Genomic DNA, 16,684 nt, shown 5'->3' on the forward strand with positions numbered 1-16,684 from the left:
TCACCCATTCATGGCAACAGTTTTTCCTGCGGGGGATGGTGTTTACCAACAGGATAATGCACTATGTCGTAAGGGTCGAATCGTCGAGGAACATTCCAGTGACTTTCAAGTCATGTCTTGGCCCCCAAATTAACCTGACCTTAATCTAATAGAGCATTTGTGGTCCTACTTGGAAAATCAAATTCGTGCTGTCACGCTACCCCCTCACAAATTGAGGGAATTGCAGGACCAGTTGGTGAGTGCTTGGTACCAGATACCTCAGACTACCTATCAGCACCTTGTGGAATCAATGCCACGGAGGGTGCTAGCAGTTTTGAGGGCTAAAGGTGGTCCTACATGTTATTAGCAGGGTGGTCATAATGTAATGGCTCTTCGGTGTATATGGCCTGAGTCTTAAGAGGACGCAATACTTTCCCTCTCAATGCCAGCAGCTAATGCTTTTGCTATGGGAGCTTCATTTGCAAAATTTTTTTTTTCCATTTTGATGTTTTGAAAAAAATTCTTTCAGTATTTAAAACTTCACAGTTTACTCTAAGTTTCTGTGCATTTCCTTTTTTTTAAAATCATAAATTTTAAATTATTAATTGAGTTGAAACATCGGTGATCGAGTTATATTCTAGAAATCCGTTTCTTATCAAAATTCATTCAGTAAATCCTTATTTTTGAGAACACGTACACAAATTATATGTTTCAAGCTTCCAAAAGAAATAATTCGTAATTATTTTCTTCAATTATGAAATGTGTTATTATCAAAGAAAGATGAAAAAATACTATAAAAATTTTGCTTAATGAGCCTAAATCACGCCTCTTGCCTTTCCTCTCTCCATCTACTATTAGAAGTATAAGTAGTAAAAATCATTTCATTTATAGTTTCTTTAGATTTGTTTATAAATCCAATAAGAATAAATATTTGTAACTGCCACAAAATATTAAAAATTATATGTTAATTTGATACATAAGAACTTTGACTAGTAATTTATATGTTGTAATCAAGTAAAAATATCGGGTATTCGTATAATTTATCTTGTATGTTAAAAGACAGAAATAAAATAGTTATAGGTTAAGATTTTATATCTCTTAGCCGGCAAAGTTTCTACCCTAATAAAAGCAAACATAAAATCTTGTGGCGAAAACGTTTCACTAATTTTATGAGTCACTGTTGCAAAAGTATTTTCAAGCCTCGGAATATATTCAGGTCAGAAAAAGTTTTACCCATTTCACGCCAAAGTGCAAAATATTGTAGTGTCGAGAAAATTGCTTTTATAAACAAAATGTGGCGAGAACGTTTGCGGTAACGCCACTTAAGACCATTGTAGCGGAAATATTATTTTTATGCAAAAGAGGTAGCTCTAATGTGTTTAGGCTAATTGGATACTGGTTCGAATCCCAGCGAATAATAATGTTTTGATTCTCCTAGAGGAATGTCACGAATGAAATAATTGACCTGTCAGACTATACCTTTTTGAATAACGTTAATGGGTGCGTTGGCTTTGAATAGGTTAAAAAGTTAAAAATATTGACATATATATGGGCAGGGTTCGTGTTGGCTCAGGGGGTTGAGAGCTGGCCCTCCCAATGAGGTGCCCCGGGTTCGAATCCCAGCGAATACCAATGTTTTGATTCTTCTAGATGAATTTCAAGAATAAAATAATTAAGCTACCAGCCTATTCCTCTTTGAATAACGTCAAATGGGATATTGGCTTTGAATGGGTTAAAAAGTTTAAAAATTTGAAATATATGTGGGCAGGATTCGTGGTGGAATAGGGGGACCTGGGTTCGAATTCCAGCAATGGCTGGTCAATACGAATTTCACAGCCGCCTCGCACCGATCACAGTGCTGACGAAAAATATCCTCAGTGATAGACGGATCAAGGGTTTGAGACCCCTTGTCGTCAGGCTAAACGTGGGAGGTTTATCTTCACGTAACGCAAATGCGGCGTAGTCCTAAAAAAGATTTCCACGAAGGCAAATTTCTTCCAATACTGGATCTAGGAGTTCCTTTGTCTTCTGGATTGGGTTCAAAATTGCTCAAGCTCTAGTGATTTAAAGTAATAATGTTTAGAGATCGTAAACTGAAAGCTTACCATAGCTCAAAATTTCTTAAAATATTATAGTTTATGTGTGAAGCATACATGCCCACTACTACTCTTTCTAAGAAAGTTTTTCCTAAGTAATAGAAAGAATTGAATTACCATAAATAACTCCTCCCATTTTTTGAGGAGATTTCTTTTTGAATACTTAAAATGGTAGTATTTTTATACCCAATCATTTTATTCCGGTTTTATAAACTTGATTTTCAATAGTGTTCATCAACACTATATACAGAGTGTCCTATAAAGACCGTCCTTAATGTGCATTTTATGAATTCTTATGATAAGTGAAAAGAAAAAAAAATAATGCACATGCCTCAGGTCGAAAATTTATATTTAACAAGAAAAAAGAAACAAAATGCTTTCTTGATCAGAAATATAGGAATATTAAACGACAAGACATATTTGATTGCTTTAGGAAACCGAGAGAGGATGAAAGCCGATTTTTTCACTTACAAGTTTCGTTGTTGTTTTTCTTCAACACTCTTTAAATACAACTTGTTTTGCTGCTTTTTGTCAGTTAAATATTAATAAGCAACCCACAAATCGTATACTTTTTTTTTGTTTTCATTTTTGATAAGGATTCCAAGAATAAGACTGGTTTTAAGGAAATACCTGCGCGTAAACAATTTAAACAGAAATTAACTCCTGATAATCATAGAATATAGTTTTTAGTGTTGGCAAATTAAGCTTATGTTACAAAAAGTAACTCCTCATAATCGTAGAATATAATTTCTAGAGCCAACAAATTTAGCTTATGTTACAAAAATGAACTCCTCATAATCGTAGAATACAGTTTCTAGTGCTTCCAAATTAAGATTACGTTACAAATATTAACTCCTGATAATCGTAGTGCTGGCAAATTAAGCTTACCTTACAAATATTAACTCCTGATAATCGTAGAAAACAGTTTCTAGTACTGGCAAATTAAGCTTACGTTACAAATATTAACTCCTGATAATCGCAGAATACAGTTTCTAGTGCTTGCATATTAAGCTTACTTTGAAAATATTAACTCCTGATAATTGTAGAACACAGTTTCTAGTGATGGCAAATTAAGCTTACGTTACAAATATTAACTCCTGATAATCGCAGAATACAGTTTCTAGTACTGGCAAATTAAGCTTATGTTGAAAATATTAACTCCTGTAAATCGCAGAATACAGTTTCTAGAGCTGGCAAATTAGGTTTACGTTACAAATATTAACTCCTGATAATCGTAGAATACAGTTTCCAGTGCTGGCAAATTAAGCTTACGTTAAAGATGTTAACTCCTGATATTCGTAGAATACAGTTTCTATTGCTGGCGAATTAAGCTTACGTTAATTATTATTTTGCGTCCAATTTAAATTTGGTGAGGAGCTAAAACTTTTAGGTTATACATCAGTTACCATTGTTGGCAGAAATATTTTTATATTTTGTTTGAGTTTAAACATGCAATCACGTGACTGTTATGCGGTTGCTCGGTTATTAAATTAATTTATATGTAGCAATAGGATCCGTGGTGACTCAGGAGATAAGAGTGCTCGCCTCTCTATTAGGTCACCTGGGTTCGAATCATAGCAATGGCTGGTCGATACGAAATCCGCAACCGGCTTATATCGACCACAGTGCTGACGTAAAATATCCGGTAGTCTGATCATAGGTTAGAGTACTTTTGCCGTCAAGCTATCCGTAAGAGGTTCTCGTGGTTTTTCTTCTTCATGTAACGCAAATGCGGGTTAGTTAAAAAAAAAGTCTTCCATGAAGGCTAAATTTCTCCCCAATACTTAATCATGGAATTCCTTTGTCTTCTGGATTGGGTTCAAAATTACTAGGATACGGAGTTCAACATTGGGTGTATAAACTCAAAATTTTACCGGCTGTTCAAAACGGTTATAAAATATTTTGCAGAGATTGAAATCATTCTATGAATCCATGAATTAAATAGTAGGACATATATATTCATCACTATCTTTTCATAAGTAAAATTATCCCAAAAATCAATTTTGTGGGAAATCTGGCAGGCAGAATTGGTATCTATAGGATGTCATTTGAGAGATACTAACTAAATGTTTTTAGTTTGGTTTTATTTGATACTATATTTTCTCTTTACTGAACAAAATTCTCAGGTTTGCTCATGAAAAAACATCTGCTATAAAAACATTTAACGTACCTATTTGGGTGGTCTACTTAATTATATTGCTTTCTACTCCTCTTTGTCCCTTCTATTTGATAACTTAACGCGTTGAGTCACGCTATTTCACAGTTACAAGCGCTGAAAAACAGGACAACCAACCTGGGAGTTCCAGCTCTTCATCATATTTTTAGTTGTAGTTTTTATGAAACATATAATGATACAGTTAAGTAAACGAAGTTCTTAAACACCCTTGTTTAATTTTAACTAACTTTTAATATTTAATAACAACTTCAGAACAGTTTTAAAGAGGGCAATCTAAATACAAATATTTTTCACTTCTGACTATGAAAATATAAAGGAGTTTTATAAACAGTATGCAGATGTTAATTTCTCTCAAGCGAAACTCATACACGCAATTTTTATTAATGGAGAGCCTGAAAAATTCAATGCGAAAAGTATTTTACGTTAATAATTTATATTATAGCCGTCGTTGAACAATCGATCCAATTTTTTGGGTTTGTAACTGCAAATATTCAACTCCGTAGCGTTGTAATTTTGACCCAATCCAGAAGACAAGGTAACTCCTGGATCAAATATTAGGAGAAATTCGCCCTCGTGGAGGACTTTTGATGGAACTAAACCGCAGTTGCGTTACACGGAGAGGAAAACCATGAAAACCTCCCACGGTTAGACCAACGCCTCCTATAACTGAAAGCCCCCACACGGTTTTTTACAGACCACTGTGAAGGAAATTCAGTTCTCGAACGAGTCATTTAATACAGAATATAGTTAAAATGAGAAAGTGGTAGCAAATATATGACTAAAAATTTATTTTATTTATGAATATTATTGGTTTGCCTTATTCACTTGTCAACCACTACAGATTCAATTCTCAAATATATATGATAAATTTCTCTCAATTACTTTTATAAAAGGTTTTGGGTTCATGCGCATAACTGATTCACTTTCTAAAACGTCTGTGCGGACTACTTATAAAAGACCGCGTGGAGGCTTCTTGATGTAGGAGGTGATGGTTAGACTCACTGCAAGGAGACTCTAATCCAAGATCTGTTTATCAATGAGGATATTTTACGTCAATTATCCACAGCAATAACTGCTGTGATTCGAACGCAGTTCACTGCATTGGTAAACGAACGCTTTATACCCTGAGTTATCGAGGCTCTTATGTTAATATTGTTAGAAGTGTAAATTTTCCTGCAAGAAAAATTGTTAGATTTTTAAAAAAAATCAAGAATTTTTAAAAAATAAACTGTTGCCAAAACTACAACATTTTCAAGCAGGCTCTGGAACAAGTTCATAAAGTTATGAGACTCGTTATTATACATAACTCATGCTAAACTCATACTAGATTTATGAGTTACGACAGCATAAGTAATTTCAGTGGCGCTGATTAGATTGCCATTTCTTTCGATAATATGTGATATCTTGGTGAAATACTTGACTCTGAAAACAATGACTTGGAGCTTAAATATGGTTGAATACGAAATAAAACATTTTTTTACATGAAGAATGATGAAAAAATCTTACTCAGAATAAGTGCTATTGCTCCACTAAAAGCTCTGAATTTTTTTTGTTACCAAATTTGATGACGAAATTAATTAATAACAAGCAGAATTTAAAGAATGCAGCGTTTTATGATTTATATTTATTGTTTTACGCTGCCTAACAGGTTGAACGCCAAGCTAATTTTACATGGCTTACACGTTTGGCCAAACTGTAATTAACTACAAACTAAAATTGCAAATATTAGACAGATTTTGCTAGTTTTAAGAGGATTTAGCATAACATGTATAAAAAAGTGGTGAATTATATAAGACTACGAATTGTTTAAAAATAGTGGTGGATGAAAATCTACTAAATTGAATTTATTAAACCAAGAATCTCAATAATTAAGTAAATTTTGAATAAATTTTCTGCAATTCCATAAAAGAGTGTAAATTTTATAGTTCGATATCATGTTATACGCTGTCTGCCCGCTGTTTTTCGCGGCCTATGTGAAAGGTCAGTGTCAGCAAGGGGGGCAGACGCAGTCTAAATGTAATTTCAGTGTATGCCACCGGTGGTTGGCGCTGCCTAAATGGAAACTCCAGTGTCAGCCACTAATGGCTGACGCGGTGCTCAACGTGTTAATATAAATGCATTACTAAGAAAAAACATGCTTATGTTATATAACATGCATCTGCTATTTTTTGTTGTTGTGGTGTTTCTGATGCTACTTGCCAATACCAGTAAGCATGCTATGGGAAACCAAGGGGCGCGTTTCTTGTTTTTCAGTGGCGATTAAATCAAACACACGTCACAGCTCGTTTTTCAGGGAAGACCCATTCATTCATCCACCCATCGTAATTTTGACCTGATACAGAAAGCGATTAATCACCAATTCAGTTCCCATAGAGGTTTTGTATTGTTATGGGTACTTTGAGGACTTTGTGACCCCGAAAGATTTAACGTGCACCTGTCACCATTTAACGCAGAGAACGGATTCTCCGACCTTCACGATTAGAACTCACGAAAACGAGTCCAACGCTCAACTGAGCTATGTGAGCCCTATTATTTTAAAATCACATGATGCTACAGGGTTTCATCATTTTTTTCACGAAAATGGAATAGGGTCCCATTGATTTCTTTTTTCCATGTATTAGTAGATACATGTACCTACGAATTGGTATTATTAATTTTTTGAGTGACGATACTTTTTTGAGATAGGTATAAATAAGAAGCTATGGATTCCGCATTTTTTGAAACTTTCAATGGTTATTTCTGTTAAGTGCATCCATATTCATTTGAAGTATTAGAACACAGGGCTTCTAATGAAAAAAATTTGCATACTTTGTAAAAAAATTTTATTGGGGTGTTGTTGTTTTGGTGAAATTTCAAGGATAGAAAAACGCAAAAATCGGCATTTTTCATTATTTTTGGCCACTAGAGACGCTAAAAGGAAACAACGCCCTAGTGGAAAAAAGTGCTTGTCTTTAACAAGGTAGAATTATAAAAATAATGAAGCAATGGTGTTGTTTACTTGACCTTGGACTGTCATATTTTCTAAACTGGCATTTTAAACTTGCATTATCTATAAGCTACTTCAAAATTAAAAAGAAAAATACTGTCTCATCAACAAGGATTTGAATAGCAGACATAAAGACTCTTTACATTAAAGTTATACCATCAGTCATTGATCTTATTGAACTATTCACAACACTATATAAATTTAGCCTTTTTACTATATTATTCTATAAATATTTACTTTCTATTACAAATTAATTCACTGCATTCACTTGTATATTTATACAGTAAACGCTTTCATAAATATGAAAATTACATGCTAATAACTCATTACGTGTTTCACAAATTTTAAATATATATAATGTCTACTTTATTTTATAAAATGGTAGTTAAAAATTTATTTTTTATTATTTATTTCAGTTATCTTAAATTAACCAAATATCTACATATTTCATTTCTGGATTGATTACTCAAGGATAATCGAGATCAGTAACTTTACTGACTCATCTGAAAACTTCTATTCCTTATAAAGATAATTTTTCCAGTCGGTATTAAGATATTTAAATGGCAATTCTTGGTAGAAATATTTTTTTTATTTAAAACCTAAATATCATTGTATGTCTTTCATGCATTTATATAAATAAATACAGCCTTAGATAAGGGATAATTTAAAATCTTATGCAATTGTTCTCATAGTAAGATATGTTCTTCAAAATCACTATTATTGCTTTTCTAGTACAAAAATAAAACCATTGATAACATATGTTTATCAAGATAATTTGGAATAATCAGTTCACTACTTACAAACATGAATTTTTGATCGGAGATGATAATTAGAAAGGATTCTGAACTGTACAATGATTTGGATTAAATTAATTTTCTTAACCCTTTCCGAAACAGCACAATTCGATTAAAAATTTTAATCAGGTCAGACACTAGTACGTGCGACTTCAGACACCAATGTTTAACTCCGTAGCCATGCAATTTTGAACCTAATCCAGAAGACAAGGGAACTCTTAGATCAAGTGTTGGGAGAAAGTTTGCCTTCGTGGAGGACTTTAGAAGGAACTAACCAGCATTTGCATTACATGAAAAATTAGGATTTTTGAAAAATTAGGTTTTGTCAAAAATACAACTTTTTCAAGCAGGCTCCGGAACAAGTACCTAAATTTATGAGACTCGCTATTACTCATTACTTATGGTAAACACTCATGCTAAACTCATAACTCATATTCAATTCATGAATTATGAGTTTTACAACATTATAAGTAATTTCAGTGGCGCTGATTAGATTTCCATTTTTTTTCGAAAATTTGTGATATCTTGGTGAAATAATTGACTTTGAAAACAACGACTTGGAGTTTAAATATGGGAGAATACGAAATAAATTTTTTTTACTGGAACAATGATGAAAAAATGTTACGCAGAATATGCTCTTGCTCTATTAAATGCTCCTTTAAAAGTTTTTCTTTCTCTGAACTTGAGTTTGAAATTGTGACCAAATTTGGTGAAGAATTTAATTAATGATAACCAATATTTTAAACAGTGCACCGTTTTATGATTTGTATTTAATTTTGCTGCTTAATATATAAGCATTACTAAGAAAAGACATGCTTCGTATCTTATTTTTCTGTTGTTGTGTTGTTTCTGATGTCACTTGCCAATACCAGTAAACCTGCTATGGGAAACCAAGGGGTGTCTTTCTTGTTTTTCAGAGGCGTCATCTATGCCCGAGAATACGATTAAAACACATACACACGTCACAGCTCGTTTTGCAGACAGGACCCATTCATTCATCCACCCATCGTAATTTTGACCTCATACAGAGAACAATCAATCACCAATGCTGTTCCCCCAGAAGTATTGATTTGTTATAGGAACTTGGAGGACTTTGTGACCCCGTAAGATTTAACGTGCACCTGTCACCATTTAATGCAGAGAACGGATTCTCCGACCAACGCGATTTGAACTCAGGAACACGAGCCCTATGTCCAACTGAGATATGCCAAGCCTAAGGCTCCTATACTATCAGAGCTGACCTATCAAGCAATATTGGAGCAAACAAGTTCGCAAGTTAACGTTTTGTCACTATCAGTTATGTTATTACAGAGATGTCAACTGCTCTGGACACGCCAAAATAATTTAAAAAACGGTAAATAATGCAAATAGTTGGCAATATTCGCTTGCTTTTAAAAATGTAAAGCATGTCATAAGTACTATAAAGTGGTGAATTATATAAGCCTACGCATTGTTTAGAAATAGTGGTGGATTAAAATCTACTAAATCGAACTTATTAAACCAAGAATTACAATTAATAAACTACCTCTTGAAAATATTTATTCGCTGTGCTTATGTTAGCTCTTTGCTCCAACAATAAATGATAAGTCGGCCTGTCTAATTCAGGGGCTCTANTAAATTAACCAAATATCTACATATTTCATTTCTGGATTGATTACTCAAGGATAATCGAGATCAGTAACTTTACTGACTCATCTGAAAACTTCTATTCCTTATAAAGATAATTTTTCCAGTCGGTATTAAGATATTTAAATGGCAATTCTTGGTAGAAATATTTTTTTTATTTAAAACCTAAATATCATTGTATGTCTTTCATGCATTTATATAAATAAATACAGCCTTAGATAAGGGATAATTTAAAATCTTATGCAATTGTTCTCATAGTAAGATATGTTCTTCAAAATCACTATTATTGCTTTTCTAGTACAAAAATAAAACCATTGATAACATATGTTTATCAAGATAATTTGAAGTAATCAGTTCACTACTTACACACTTGAATTTTTGAGATCGGAGATGATAATTAGAAAGGATAAAGACAAGGAATCTGAACTGTACAATGATTTGGACTAAATTCATTTTCTTAACCCTTTCCGAAATAGCAAAATTCGATTGAGAATTCTAATCAGGCCTGACACTACTAGAAAGTGCGACTTGAGACACCAATGTTCAACTCCGTAGTCTTGTAATTTTGAACCTACTCCAGACGACAAGGGAACTCTTAGATCAAGTATTGGAAGAAAGTTTGCATTTCTGGAGGACTTTAGAAGGAACTAACCCGCATTTGCGTTACACGGCAAAGAAAACCTCCTACGGTTAGCCTCACGGCAAGAAGATTCTAACCCAAGATCTGTTTGCACTGAGTAAATTTTACATTAGTTATGTGGTCGGTGCGAGCCGGATGCGGAATTCGTATCGAACAGCCATCTCTGGGATACGAAATCAGTTCACCTCATTGGAAGGCGAACGCTCTATACACTGAACCATCACGGCTCTTATGTTAATATTATTTGAAGTGTAAGTTTTTTAGCAAAGTTTCAAAAAAATCAAGAATTTTTTAAAAATTAATTTTCGTCAAAAATACAACTTTTTCAAGCAGGCTCCGGAACAAGTACCTAAATTTATTAGACTCTTTATTACTCATTACTTATGGTAAACTCCTCACTCATGCTAAACTCATAACTCATATTAAATTCATGAATTATGAGTTACAGCATTATAAGTAATTTCAGTGGCGTTGATTAGATTTCCATTTCTTTCGAAAATTTGTGATATCTTGGTGAAATAATCGACTTTGAAAACAACGACTTGGAGCTTAAATATGGGAGAATACGAAATAAAAAATTTTTTTTACAGGAACAATGATGAAAAAATTTTACGCAGAATATGCTCTTGCTCCATTAAATGCTCCTTTAAAAGTTTTTCTTTCTCTGAACTTGAGTTTGAAATTGTGACCAAATTTGATGAAGAATTTAATTAATGATAACCAATATCTTAAACAGTGCACCGTTTCATGATTTGTATTTAATTTTTTGCGCTGCTTAATATGTAAGCATTACTAAGAAAAGACATGCTTCGTATCTTATTTTTTTGTTGTTGTGTTGTTTCTGATGCTACTTGTCAATAGCAGTAAACCTGCTATGGGAAATCAAGGGGTGTCTTTCTTATTTTTCAGTGGCACCATCTATGGCCGAGAATACGATTAAAATACACACACGTCACAGCTCGTTTTGCAGGGAGGACGCATTCATTAATCCACCCATCGTAATTTTGACCTGATACAGAGAACAATCAATCACCAATGCTGTTCCCCCAGAGGTATTAATTTGTTATGGGCACTTGGAGGACTTTGTGACCCCGTAAGATTTAACGTGCACCTGTCACCATTTAATGCAGAGAACTGATTCTCCGACCAACGCGATTTGAACTCAGGAACACGAGCTCAACGTCCAACTGAGATATGCCAAGCCTAGTCTTTTTAAATCACATGATGCTACAGGGTTCATCTTTCTTCTCGAAAATGGAATAGGATCTCACTGATTTCTTTTTTCCATGTATTAGTAGATGCATGTACCTACGAATTGGTGTTATTAATTTTTTGAATAACGATACTTTTTTGAGATAGGTATAAATAAAAAGCTATGGATTCCGCATTTTTTGAAACTTTCAATGGTTTAAACTTTCAAAGAGCATCAATATTCTTCTAAAGTATTAGGACACAGGGTTTGTCCTATCCTTTGTTAAATTCAGAATTTTTCATTATTTTTGGACACTAGGGACGTTGAACAGAAACAAAGCCCCAATGGAAAAAAGTACATGTCTTTAATATTTCTTTGACCTTGGACTTTTCCAAACTGGAGGGAAATTTTTTTTTAAGATTTTAAATTTGCATTATCTATAAACTACTTCTATATTTAAAAAAAATTCTGTCCCATCAACAAGGATTTGAATAGCAGACATACTCTGAATTTCAGAATAATTCATCTTTAAATTAAAGTTATTCTAATTCTGAATTTCAAGCGATGGAAAGGAATCAGGATGGTAAAAAATAGGCAAATGAAGGAATCTCGGTAGGAATCAGTATCAGGATGGCAAAAATTAAAACGCGGTGGCTTAGTTTTCGGTATAGTTAATTTGACAGATTTATTTTTGACTTCTCTTTAAATCTAACACATCCAATCCATATGTGTCACAAGTGCAACTATAAAATTTTTAATTCGAACTAAGTAGTGGTGAATTTAAATAAAGCAAACTATCATTACCCCGCCCACAAATAAACTGCTATAAAAATAGTTTTTTTACCCTGATTTTCGCCACCCTAAAAATGCCTATATGACTCGCCGTCTCGAAGAGGTTAAATTAGTTATACTCTCAATCATATGTCTTTTCGTCTCACTGTACCATTCACAACACTACAGAATGTAGCATTTTTACTATTTTATTCTATAACGAGTTAAGATCTATACTAATTAATTCTCTGCATTTACTGGTATAAATAGTAAATGCACTCATGAACATAAAACACTACTTAAACTTTACTTATCACCAAAAAAATTTAGAAATTATATAATGTCTACTTCTTTTTATAAAGCGGTAATTAGAAAAAAATTAATATCGATTATATCAATTATGATAAATTTACATAATACCTGCATATTTGATTTTTGGATTGATAAGTCAAGGATACATGAGATCAGTAACTTTACTAACACGTCTGAAAACTTTTATTCCTTTTCAAAGTTGATTTTTCCAGTCGGTATTGAGAAATTCAATGGTAATTCTTGACAGAAATGTTTTTTTTTTAAAATTTAAAATCTAAACTCAGCATAGTATGTTTATCTGGCATTTATGTAAATAAATATAGCTTTAGATACGGGATAATTCAAAACCTTAACTGCAAAAATTTCCATAGATGTTCTTAAAAATCACTATTATTTCTTTTCTAGTACAAAAATAAAATCATTGATAATCTATGTTTGTCAAGATAATTTGGAAAAATTAGTCCACTACTTGCACACTTGAATTTTTGATCGGTAGTGATAATTAGAAAGGATAAAGACAAGGACTCTGAACTGTACAATTATTTGGACTAAATTCATTTTCTTAACCCTTTCCGAAACAGCACAATTCTATTTAAAATTTTAATCAGGCCAGATACTAGTAAGTGCGACTTCAGACACCAATGTTCAACTTCGTAGCCTTGAACCTAATCCAGAAGAAAAAGGAACTCTTAGATCAAGTATTGGGAGAAATTTACCTTCGCATAGGTCTTTTTAATGGAACTAACCCGCTTTTGCGTTGCATGGAGAGGAAGACCTCCCAGGGTTAGCTTCGTGGCAAAGGGACTCTCCCCCATGCTATGTCTATCATTGAGGATATTTTTACGTCAGCATTGCGGTCGGTGTGAGCTGGAAGCGGGATTTGAATAGACTAGCAATCGCTAGGATTATTTATAAAGTGATTGAATATAAAAATATGAATGTATTACTTAAATTTGTTCACTAGATAAAAACTAGTCTGTGATCGAATCTGATTTGAACTAACTTAATTTTCTAAATGTTTCTTAATCAGTGTTACGTGATGAGCCACTTTAAATATAAAAATTATTCTGTGATCGAATCTGAATAAAGATTTGGACAAAATTAAGTTTTTTACGCCTCTTCAAACTAAAATTGCTAAAACTAATTGCTAAATTTCTTCTTGGCAGGGAAAGTAAATTTTTTTTTAAAATTAATGCTTGTTTATTTGGCATGTTATTGTAAAAATAACTTGACAATAGTGCTAAGTTTAGACATCACAGTTTTCAAAAGTTATTTTCACGAAATGCAAGATCATTTTACACTATTTTTTACCCATAGATACTTTAAATAAAATAAATTTTAAATCCAAATTCTTTTTTTGAAAGTAAAACAGAAATTTAGCATATATATTTCAGAATTGAATCTGTAGTGGTTGACAAGTAAATAAGACAAACCAATTAAATTCAAAAATTAAATAAATTCCTAGACATATATTTTCTACCATTTTCTTATTTTAACTAGATTTTGTATTAAATGTTTTTTAAGTCATACTTCTCATGCGACTTCCAACAAGGTTGCGTTAAACGTTTAACGCTGCATTTTTATTGGCCGGGAAATCACGTGGTAGGATCCAGATTTCCCTATTGTTTTGGTTCTCACTAGCATAAAAATAATAAAAGTCATAAAAGTATTGTTTTTCTATAAATATTTTTTTAGTTTGATTTGATACACATATATTTAATAGGATAGTATTTTTTATTTTCAAATTTAGTGGATAACAATTGTAAAAAATGAGTGAAAACAATCCCACGGACGATGCGACGGATTTAAGGTTATGTCAAGGTACGTCTCTTGTGAATATCAATTGATTGTTAGGTTTTCTCTTCTGAAATTACATTATGACGCATTCACATACATTATTAATACAAATACATTCTCCAGGGCGAGACGATGAGGCAACCACAAGCACTTCCACTGGTTCAAGAGGTCCACGAGGGAAAAATGCACATTACCGTTATTACAGAGCACGGAAGCGAGCGGAGCAGGAAAAAGAGTCGTTGAATAGAACCAGTGATCCTTCTACGACTGCTGATTCTTCTACAATTAACGTTGCAGGCTACGAAGTTAAATTTCTTCCGCGCGGAGGGACTCCACGCACTACTTTTTTTTTGTAAACTTGCTTACCTTCATAGTGGTCTGATCGGACTACTGACAAAAAACCGTGTGGAGGGTATCCGCTGCCGGGCGGCGTGTTCTGAATCTGGTAAGGGTGTTCGTCATCGCCATGGTCCTGCTTGTGTCTAGTTCACAGGTTTGATGTTTAAGTTTCACTACCTAGCTTTTAATCTTGAATTTGCCAGTACATTAATGTCACTAACTGTTACCACGCAGGGCAATTTATAATACTTGAGCTTTCTTGCCTCTTTCACCAAGGCTCATTCTCATCGATTCCTGCTTGTACTGGCACATTGATGCATTTTTTATTTAAGCTGAGGATTCTGTGCAGTCCCGAGTCACCTTTTTGAATTGCTTAATAGGTTGCTTTGGAGTCGATGAATCCTTTTGCTTGGGATCCTTCTTGCTTTGTATGTCTCTTGGAAATTAACCTTTTGCACTCCGAGTACTTTTAAATACTGTTTGATTTAATATCAACACTATAGCATTGGTATAATGGTAGAAATCACGTAAATCTCGGTGCGCTGCCGCGAAGCGGCATCAATCGATTCATCGGAAGTAATAAATCAATGATGAGGAGTAGTGAGGAGGAATGGAGATAGGAAGAAGAGGGGGTGCTCATAACCAAAAAGTCGAGAGGGGGTCACTATAGCATTAAAAATACACAATATACTATTGTTATCAAATTTTAAAATAATGTGGTTACTGATTATTAAGATATAAAATTTCTTAATTTTAAATAGGTGACTGTTGATGGGGCCTCAGTGTGGACTTCCGAGTGCAAAGGGTTAATACACTCGTTCAAAGCTTTTTTAATAGCTCAGTTGATATTTTTCCGGCATCAACTTTGAATTGTTCTGTTTTTTCACCCTGCGAAAGGGTGAAAATTACGCCAAACCAAGCATTTTTTCCAGGTGCGATGGTGGTTCCACTTAATCGTAAGGTCGCGTCTTGCCTATGAACCTGATAGCTGTGCTGGTGGTAGCGCTGCAACTGGCAGGGACTCCAGAGCTGGATTGTTCGAAGGTGAGGCATCAGACCAAGAGGATCCTAGAGAAGTCCAAACTTTTTGAGGCTCTGGCAACACCCTTTTTAATGGATATGAATTTTTATTTAGTGGTAGACGAAATAGTTTTTAATCAAATTTTCACAAGTATAATAATAAAAATTTTTTTATATTGAGATATAAAGTTTGCTAAAACATTTCCCGCAAAGCAGTTGGTATCTTTGAGTATATTGTAACTGTCGAATTAGTATCTTCTAATCTGAGTATTTTATTTAATTTTGTAACCGTTGTTGATCAGCTGAGCCAATGTTTGGAGTTACGACTACTAATGTTTAACTCCGTAGCCTTGTGATTTTGAATCCAATCCAGAAAACAAGGGAACTCCTGGATCAAGTATAGGGAGAAATTTGCCTTCGTGGAGGAGTTTTTGATGGAACTACCCCGCATTTGCGTTACATGGAGAGGAAGAGCACGAGAACCTCTCACGGTTAGACAGATGGTAAAAGGACCCTAACCCATGATATGTCTACCACTGAGGATATTTCACGTCAGCACTGTGGTCGGTGCTAGCCGGATACGGATTCGTATCGACCAGCCATCGCTGGTATCCGAACCTCATTGGAAGGTGATTGCTCTATCCCCTAAGCCATCGCGGCTCTTTTAATCTGAGTATGCTGCAATTCATAAGTAGTATGCTTGATAGAGTTTAATTTTTTGTTGTTGCTTTTCTTATCATAGCAAAAATTTAAACGGTCCTAAACATCATGATACATAAATAGTTTTAAGTGTAAAGAATATAATGTTTACTCGACGAATTCAAATGCAAGATAAATAAAAAAGTGCTTGTCTGTATCAATTTTTGACCAAATCTTCAAATATTTTTCAATGGCAATTTCGAATTCTGCATTTAAATACATTGGTACATATATTTATATGCAAATACATTTAAATA

At 33.6% G+C, this 16,684-nt stretch overlaps 1 protein-coding gene across 1 annotated transcript in view; it reads left to right on the forward strand.

The window, feature by feature from the left end:
• LOC107442942 (uncharacterized) overlaps nt 1–16,684 on the forward strand; it is a 103,553-nt gene that overhangs the window by 78,672 nt on the left and 8,197 nt on the right. The window lies entirely within an intron of this gene.

Source organism: Parasteatoda tepidariorum, chromosome 10 (assembly GCF_043381705.1).
Source record: "Parasteatoda tepidariorum isolate YZ-2023 chromosome 10, CAS_Ptep_4.0, whole genome shotgun sequence".
NCBI classification, from domain to species: domain Eukaryota; kingdom Metazoa; phylum Arthropoda; class Arachnida; order Araneae; family Theridiidae; genus Parasteatoda; species Parasteatoda tepidariorum.